Source organism: Leptonotus elevatus, chromosome 3 (assembly GCF_054856555.1).
Source record: "Leptonotus elevatus isolate MCC_2025b chromosome 3, RoL_Lele_1.0, whole genome shotgun sequence".
In the NCBI taxonomy this organism is placed as follows: Eukaryota; Metazoa; Chordata; class Actinopteri; order Syngnathiformes; family Syngnathidae; genus Leptonotus; species Leptonotus elevatus.
Genome location: NC_141241.1, coordinates 15,398,151 through 15,406,413, shown reverse-complemented (window position 1 = coordinate 15,406,413; position 8,263 = coordinate 15,398,151).

The following is an 8,263-nucleotide window of genomic DNA, read 5'->3' as shown; positions in this document are numbered from 1 at the left end:
ACCGTTCCTTTGCCTTCGAAAGCTGATGTGCAGTCAGCACCAGTGAAAGTGTGCAATGTCAGAGAAGCTGAAAAACACGTTGTTGTTTTTTTAACCTTACAAGAAAAGAAAAAAAATTCTGAAGAAAAAAAAACTGTTTGTGGGTTTGTCAATATTTGTTGTCATCTAAATTACCCCTATATCTGTCAAAATAAAAAGTCCAGCATATGCTATTCCCTAAAATAGTTTTATTTTATTTATTTATTTTTACATTTTTTTCCCCCAAAGTTTACAAAACTGTCTGTAAACAGTTGGAAAAAAAAACTGTAAAGTGCTTTTGGTAGAGGCCGAGCTCGACCCAGAGTAACTAACTTGGAGCGTCCCGTATTTACTCGACTTGGTCGGCCTGAATTATGAACCTTTTGGCCGCTATTTTGTGCAGAATGGATCATATGCATTTTTGAAGCACCTCTCTCTCTCTCTCTCTCTCTCTCTCTCTCTCTCTCTCTCTCTCTCTCTCTCTCTCTCTCTCTCTCTCGAATGTTTTATCTATTTTAGATTGATACATTAACACATGTGAAATATACATCTTCATTAATATACTGTAAACTAAAGTGGGCCGGACTGAGCCATGAAACTCCAGGGCTATATATATATATATATATATATATATATATATATATATATATATATATAAAAAGGCTAAAAACGCCATTAGCAGTCAGTCAACTTAAAACTCCAGACATCAAAACAAACTCATCTGCTTGTCGTTTTTTTCCAACCCCTAATCTATAGCAACCACCATAACAATGGAGTCTTGAATCCTTTGACTTCAAGTTGTAGTACAACATAATCTTTTGCTTGAGGCCTTTGAACAACCTGACATCTGACTAAAAACGTAACCACTCTGACTTGACATGGATGGCGTGAATTCTACTGGTACTGTGATGAAGCAAAGTGACGGCCAGAAAAACTTCTCAAAATGGTGCCGAACTGCAGTTGGGGACAGAAAAACGTCTTGCCAGGTGGCGGTTTTGCAACGCTGCTTCAATAATAATAATAATTAATAATGAATCGGATTTATATAGCGCTTTTCTAGACACTCCCGAGTGTACTTATTCTTATACTAAAAGTAAGCTTTAAGTAAACTCCTTGGGACTAAATTGGAACATTTTAGTACACTTAAAAGTATACTTAAGTATATTAATGAGTCTACTTAAGCATACACTATATTTATTACTTAAATCCACTTCTTTTTGGTAAGGGACAACCTGTGCATCTGCGTACCTATAAGATGAACATGTCATGCGAGGCTGTTCATAAACACGGTTATCGACATCTTTTCAGTATGGATGTTATGACAGTGCTTTTGTTTCCTTCAGTTCATTCTGTCCTGTGAGTCGTACGGTCTCGTGTTGCGATTCCAAAGGCTTGCGTGTTGATGCAAGAGATACGAGATCACTTTTTTTTTTACGTGAGCTTGAATTCAAATTCAGATCATCAGTCCTAAAACTTTTTTACATTCTTATCGATCTAACAAGCATAAACGCACTGTTCAAGTCACATCGTGATGCTCTATATTTTTTTTGTAATGAAATGGCTTATTTTATCCATACAAGTAGCGATTTACAGTGACTTCTTAATACACTCTTAAGGCGCACACGTACAGTCAGTTGAGGTAAATAAACTGAACCCGAGTTCGGAGAATCCACAGGTGAGCAGATGCAGCTGGTGTCAATTACAAAAAAAAGGGCGTGCGCAACCACCTGACAGGGGGCTTAAAAAAGATCATATAATTAACATGACATATAGTCATGTTGATGGACGAGTGACAAGCGTTGACACCCTCCACAAACCGCCAAATTTTGACATTAAGTGTTTACATGAAGGAGGTGTCTTCGCCGAGCCGGTTTGTCATGCTTCCATTGCAGTTCTTCGGCAGGAGTACGCAAACAAGAATGGATATTAAATAAACCGATATTCATGAGATCCTGGGGAAGTTTGCTTTAATTGCTTCTATGCCATCTGTTTGTGTGATTGCTCAAAAATGACACAGCTGAGATCCTTGAAACTTTGTGGCGGTGTAAGCAAGAACACAGTACAATTACTTTATTGTAATATTTAGAGGGATATATTTTTGGAATGCACGCGGGTGTCGTGAGATGCAAGCATCCAGACTTAAGAGTTTTTCGAGATAACAGCCGTCAATCATCCCCCTTTTTCACATTTTAAATATGAACACTGTATAGTAGCAGTGAAACGAAGTCGACTAACTTCCAATTCAAAATGAAACGTTAGGAACAGGAGTTATGTGACCATTGATGATTTATTTTCATTGAATGTACTGTATTTATTTTTGTCATTACTTCAACCTTGACAAAGCAACCGAGTGTGATTTTAGTTACTCGGGTGTTTATGTAGGTACGAATTACCAAGTCAAAGTTAGAGAAAGTTATTTTCACATTTCTCATTGTTTGCATTCTTTCTGGGATTAAAAACGATTCAATGATTTAAATCTCTTCATCACTGAAATACAAAAGGGATTAACCTCGGGTACGACGCCTGTGCAAGAGGACAAAGAGCAGAACATTCATGTTATTTCAGTAGCAAGCAACAACGTTCCTTCAGAACATGTCGAACATTGGGTTTTAGAGGGTGGAGGTGGTGTCACACATCAGAGTGCGCGGGACTGTTTTCTCAGCAAGGTGGCTTAGGTCACTGTGACGTATGGCAGGCCCTTTGAGCATTTATTCCAAATCCTTGATATCAGACATGAGTGTTTCTCACAGCCATACTAGTTATGCACTTTGTCATACTAGTTGTACAGAAGCTCTGACTAGCCACTCATTTTCAGCAACACTAGACAAACATGGATTCTCCTCACTAGTGACTTGTGACCTATGATTTCCTTGCACTAGTTAGGTTGTGAGAGCTGAAACGCCCACTAGTTAAATAGTGAAAGACAAAACACTGACAAGTTCAGTAGTGAAAGCCTCTTGAAGTCTTCATGTTGATCTAGTGACACTCAAAGGTATTACTAGTTAACTAGTGATGCCCCAAATATCCACTAGTTACACCAGTGAGACATTTTGACTCAACTAGTTCAACCAGTGATGTCCAAAATGTTCACTAGTAGAACTAGTGGATGCCAACATGCTCACTAGTCAACTAGCTATGCAAAAAAACTTATGAGAAGGTGGGCCAAACCAGGATTCCTATTTGCTCTGAGGTTAAAATACACCAATCAGGATTCAGATTTTGTCATTTTTCCACCCCCTTTAATTGTATGTTTTACTCTAGTTGGCAAATTGTCCTGAGGAATTGCAGCTAGTTAACAAGATGCTGCCTATTATGGTTACATGTTAACTAGTGAATGCAGAAAGCCAGACTGCACAACTACTTACCATCTATTTGGACCTTACAAGCTAGTTAGTGAGGCTAAACATTTTCACTAGTTGACTAGTAAATGTAGAGCTATCCACTAGTTGGGCTCATTATGGTACCGCTTGTTAACTAGTGAAACACGTTTTTTTCCCTTACAAGTAAACTACTTGGGTACAGAGTGAGTAACTAGTAAACTAGTGACACAGATTTTCTTATCACTAGTTAACTAGTGGAAGGTAGTTTGTCTCACCTGACGGCCTCAAGACCGAACTTGTACAGACTTTGACTGAGCATGTTTCACAAAATTGCACAGTGGGTGGTATGTGCATAAAAGTAGTGAAAAAAAACTTTCACTAGTTGACATGTTTGCCAGTTACAACACTTCACAAGTTCACTCGTGTGCACATCAACTAAGTAAGCATTTTTGTTAAACTAGTATGATGTAAATGCCAGCTAGTATGCCAAACACATTGACTAGTGCAACAAAGATCACTCTACTTTAGCTATTAACAAATAGCTAACTGCACAACTACGACTGTGCACAACTAGTATAACAATACTACTTGTGCACAGTCACTTACTAGTGCTATACAAGGGTCCACTAGTTAAAAGACAAGCCCAACATGTTGGAAAAATGTCAAACATGTTCTGTCAAATCTTGAACAAGTTTATTTCTTGGTGTGACTTTTGGAAGAAAATGCCGTTAACTAGTTAAATAAATATCAGTGCCACTAACTATTGACTCAGTCAATATTATTGTTATATGTTATGGAGGGTTCAGAGAAAGTGGCCGTGTGTTTAGTCCGCAGAGGTGGTGCGGAGGCGGGGCCTCTCTATCACACATGTCACTAATTTGAAGACGTCGAGTTCGGATATATGCGACCTAGCCGTTCAGACTGCGGTCGCATGGCAAAAATTCGGATACGTATCCGATCTAGGACAACATATGAAAGTGACCCAGGCCGGATATGAAAAAATCCTAATTGAGCCGTTCAGACTGACTGATAAAAAAGTCAGGTCGCATTTGGGCAAAAAATCCGATCTGGATTGCATTAGCCTTCAGTGTGAACGTAGCCAAGTGAGGACTGGTTGGGAGGGGCTGGTGCTTGGAGAGCAGGAATGACCTACGATGCTCAAAGATGGGTGAACGGTGGAAAACATCACTTTGGGGGTGTTTCTGGTGAGGAATTAGCATAGCTCCAAAAAGTGGATTTTTCCTGATACTGACCCTTTATCACCCATTTCCACATGTATGAAACCTACAGTCACATACAAGATATGTAAAAAACAAACAAAACAAAAAAAAAACTGTGTGCCACAATGACACTTTCCTAATAGTTTAGAAGCAAAAAAGAATAAGAATAAAGGAGGGAGGGTCACCTGTATTTGTTCCTGACAAACATGAGGGCATGCGCGTGTGTGTGTGTGTGTGTTTGTTTGTTTGAGTGGTAGACCATGTGACACAACGGCGCTCTCCTGTTTCGATCCTGACTGAGGTTATCGCCATGTCACATCGCCCTGGGTGAGCTCACAGACGTCTGCCTGACGCTCTCGTGTCTCTCTGGCATCTGGCTGCTATCTTCCTTTTCAAATTGCAGCGTGCTTAGTCACTCTTCTCAGAATCACTTGAGTGCCGCTTTAATTTCAATCAACGCAATCATCTAATTAACTACGCCGATAAGATCATTTTGCATTTCGGTGCATCAGAACCATCAGTCATGTTTCAGGTGACAGATTAGCTGTGAAATAAAGGGTTTTTTAAAACTTATTTTGCGTGTTTACATGGCCTTTCAAAACCCGAATATTGGCAATATTTGGGTTTTATATTTGCCATTGCTCTATAAAGGTTAAAAAAAAAAAAAGATCTGAAGTCTCCGAGATTTGTGTGAGGTCACCTGATATACGCCAGTAAGACACGCATGAAGAAAGTGTTTAGCATTTTTTCCAACGCAGCCGACATGCCACTTTCTTACAGACAGCTCCACGATGATGATCATCATTATCTATCGCGACAATACCCAACACTCACGTGGAGAAAGAAAGGAACGGACCCGCTTTGTTTTGGTCATTGCTCAATTTCACTCATGCGTGTCTTCCTTCCTCGCCGACTGACAGACCCTGCTAATATCTTTGAGGCATCACAGCCCGACCACTGCGAGACGTAGCGAGCCATGTGAGGGAGAACAAGGCAGGAATGTCAAACTTAAGATAACATCTGAAGCCTCCATACAGCCCCGCTGTCACATGCGCGAAGACGCCAGCCCAGATGAAATATTTGAAGGTGACTTTGTATCGTTTCCACATCTATTGAATAGTTTTCATGCCTGCCGAGGCCCTCCCTTTTGTCCTTCAAAAATAACTGTTGAGAGTTGTGTCATGCTTTTACAAACTGTTTGCAAAGTAAAACTTGATTTTATAACGCATGACATATTTTTTTTTACCAGCACTAATCTGTTCACAGTGGTTAAAGATTGTGAACGTATCATAGTTACTGTTAATACAATGTTTTTTTTAATGCAATGTTTCCCAGCAGAAGTACTAACCGAAGCGAACCTCCGAAGTAGAGACTGGATTAGTGGTCCCAAAGCAAAGTCCGCCAAGGTGTGCTTGAAAGATCTTGTTCCGTAGGAACTCGAGAGCCTTGACTTGAACCCGGTGAAACTCGAGTGTGTGTATGTTTAACCCGGTCTGCCACGTGTGCAATACATTGGAGGCTCATTCTTCAAGTTGTGTTTAACGACATTGAGTAATCATACAAACATTTTACAGCCGAGTATGCTGGTGATGGTATTCCCTTGTGGCTGTTCCCCCCTTTCAGCATGTGACATATTTCAGTCATTTGGACTGGACTTGTTGACACTTTGAAAGTCACTGCAAGAGGGTTGAAACTGAACTGATTTGTGTATACATGCTAAGAATTTGATGGATCTGCAGCCAGGTCAATATCACGCTCTAAAAAGAGTTGGGTCAAAAGTAACCCAATTATGGATACAAAATGGACCGATCCACTTTATGGGTCAGTTTGACCCAACTTTCTGGGTTGTTTTATACAAAATGATCTTTTTTTTTTTTTTGCCAAGTAAAGGATCTGACCAATATTTATGAGTTGTTTTACGCTGAAAGAACCATTTCTTGACTCAAAGTTGGATCAAATCGACCCAAGTCGAGGATCGGGTCCATTTTTGACCCATAGTTGAGCTATTTTCGACCCAACTGTTTTTAGAGTGCACTATAAGCGTTCTTTGGTGTCAGAATCATTCAGACAATGTGGACTCGTCAGACCACACTTTTGGACTTTGTGTTAGGCCCAGCGAAGCTGATGGCGTTTCTCCGCATTGTTGATATTATATTTACTGACAAAGTGTTCCCGAGCCCATGTGGGAATATCCTTGACACAATGATGATGGTTTTTAATGCAGTGCTGCTTGAGGGATCAAAGGTCATCATGGGCATTCAATGTTGGTACTCGGCCTTGCAGAGATTTTATATTAGATATTGAGCGTAGATGATGATGAAATCCCTAAATTCCTTGCAATTGTAAATTGAGAAACATTGTTTTCCAAATGTTGGACTATATACTCACGCAAGTTGTTGACAAAGTATTGCATTTTACCCCATCCCCACCCTTTTATACCTACCCAGTTTTTTTTTTTATTATTTTTTATTTTTTTTTATTATTTTTTATTATTTTTTATTATTTTTTATTATTTTTTATTTTTTATTTTTTTTGCATTCCTCAGCTTTCCCAGTCTTTTGTTGCCCATATTTCTTGGAACATGTTGCAGGCATCAAATTAAAAATGAAAAAGTGTTTGCTAAAAAAAAATTTTAAAAATCAATAACGTTCGTCACTTTATACATTCAATGTCGTGTCTTTGTAGGAAATTGATTTGAATGTAGGTTGAAAATGGTTTGCAAATGATTGTTCCAGCTAAATTGGAAATGAGGTTTGTACTGACTACTTTTTGGAAATAGAAAAGTACTGAAGGCACTTTGTGGTGATAATATGTTTCTGCCCATCCATTCCCTCCATCTGCCACAATAGTTGAACGAATGTAACATGAATAATAGCTAAACTGGTGTTCACCCTCGCCTGATATGAAGGCACAGTCTTCTCAGCGACACGTGCCATGTAATAAATTGAATAATGAGCACATATAGAAAACTGATATGATCTGGAATGTTCCTAAAGTCACAAACAAGACCATGTGACGAATGCTTCATCTGTAATCTCAAGATCGGATGTCGCCCAACAGTGCCTTTTTTTTTTTTTGGTAGTAGTATGACGCAAACACGTGAATGGACTCCCACACACATGAGGAGGAGGGTTTTATGCAAATTAATGTCTACAATAAGTTGATTCGAGCTGATGTAATGATTAAAACAAGATATTGAATCATGTCAAACATAGCATTAAATTACACTGAAAAATGTATATTGGCTGCTTGCTTCATTTACAGCAATCTAACATGGAATTCATAAGCAATCGCGTTTCTATGCTTAAACCTCATCACAAGTGTGGATGAGTAATAAGTGGTGGAAAGCTTGAGAGGTTGTGGGTTCAAATCCGGGCTCTGACCTACCGGAGTAGTATTTGCATGTTCTACCTGAGTCTGTGTGTTTTTTATAGCATACTGTTATTCCAATAACAGACACAATATCATAACAACATGGTCCATAATTAAAATAATTGACTGTCAATTGTGTTTGGGCCCTTCCTGCTGAGCTTCTTTCTTTGTTAGGAATGTTGCCAACCTTGATACAAATGCAGAACTTGCAGGTAAAGGAGTGGTGTACGTGCTCTCAGGCGAGGTGTGCAACTATCCATGTGCTCGCAAGCCAAGCAGGACAAGAAGCAGGACCCGCCCCCTCCTCGCCTCTCCATATAAATTCACCTGCTG